The 1,243-nt window shown below is 41.7% G+C and overlaps 1 long non-coding RNA gene across 6 annotated transcripts in view; it reads left to right on the top strand.

Annotated features, from left to right (window-relative positions):
- Window positions 1-1,243, top strand: part of LOC101849051 — a 54,685-nt gene that overhangs the window by 12,414 nt on the left and 41,028 nt on the right. For all 6 annotated transcript variants that reach the window (XR_220451.3, XR_001184839.2, XR_004858541.1 and 3 more), the window contains exon 3: window positions 185-312. This is a non-coding gene — a long non-coding RNA (uncharacterized LOC101849051). The remainder of the gene's footprint in view (window positions 1-184; window positions 313-1,243) is intronic.

The raw sequence follows: 1,243 nt of genomic DNA, 5'->3' as shown, positions 1-1,243 counted from the left end.
GTCCGTATAATTTGACTACAATTCTGCAATTATTGTTACAAGTCGACTGCGCTTTTTGTGTTAAAACAAATCTAATGTTTTTGTGCACCATCATTGTGCAACAGCGGATAAATGATGTTCCTTCAACCTGTATTGGAAAAATGTTCTCTAAAAATCTTTCATTGCCTTCTTTCCACTTCAACAGACTGATATATGAACCCTGACTTGACCTCGACAACAAAGTGGTCTACTGAACAGCGTCCTTTGGAGTAGTTCGGTGGCCACATCAGGGCGCATATCGTCGATCTTGTCTTTCTTTTGGAACAATTTCGGGTATGTGCTTTTAATATGTATGTTTCTGAAGTGTTAATGATAGGTGTAGTTGTCGCACCTATAAGTTGCGCACACTTGTTCTTACAAATGTCGAGAAAATTACTCCTCAATCAAGGTATTAACGTATTCTTTCAGCTTTCTAATCAATGACAGGAAACTATTAGCGAACACAAAGCGAAGATCAAGAACCGACTTAAGGTATTCCATTCGGAGTTCGTAATTCACGGCATAGAACATTTTGGCTCCAAATTTCGTAAAAGATGAATTCTAAAATACTATAACAAGGTATTTAATATATCTGGCTTTGCAAAGGACAGATTCTTTTCAGCTTTCTTCAGTCAAGTAGGGGCCTATTAGAAGCCGATCCATTTTACATTATGCTATGGGTGTCTCAATGTCTTGGAATGTTCTGATACTGCAGCTTTCCCTGTTTCGTTTGAAGTGACTCGTTTTATACCACGCTCTATTCCACGAAACAAAATGTATTAAAAGCAAGGTGTCGATAAACTGGGACAACGTACTGAAAGAGTTAACAGGTTCATTCTATTTTATTGACATTGCAAAACAACTTTGACTTTCCTTGCTTTTGTGATATACTCGCGAAAAACAAAAGGGGCAGAGGCGGAGAGAGAGAGAGAGAGAGAGAGAGAGAGAGAGAGAGAGAGAGAGAGAGAGAGAGAGAGAGAGAGAGAGAGGGGGGGATAGAGAGAGGGAAGGGAGAGAAAGAGAGAGTGAGATAAACAAGGAGTCAGGGGGAGAGAATAGAAGACCGACAGAGAGACAGACAGACAGAGAGAGAGGGATAGACAGACTTGGAGAGAAAAAAAAACAGAGAGAGAAGAGAATGGGAGGGAGAGAAAGAGAGAGAAATTTGTTGAGAGAGGGGAGAGAAGGCTGTGTGTGTGGGGGGGGGGGGGGGGGGGGGGGGGGG

The sequence above is a fragment of the Aplysia californica genome, unplaced genomic scaffold (assembly GCF_000002075.1).
Source record: "Aplysia californica isolate F4 #8 unplaced genomic scaffold, AplCal3.0 scaffold00175, whole genome shotgun sequence".
In the NCBI taxonomy this organism is placed as follows: Eukaryota; Metazoa; Mollusca; class Gastropoda; order Aplysiida; family Aplysiidae; genus Aplysia; species Aplysia californica.
This window is presented reverse-complemented; position numbering and strand designations above follow the sequence as displayed.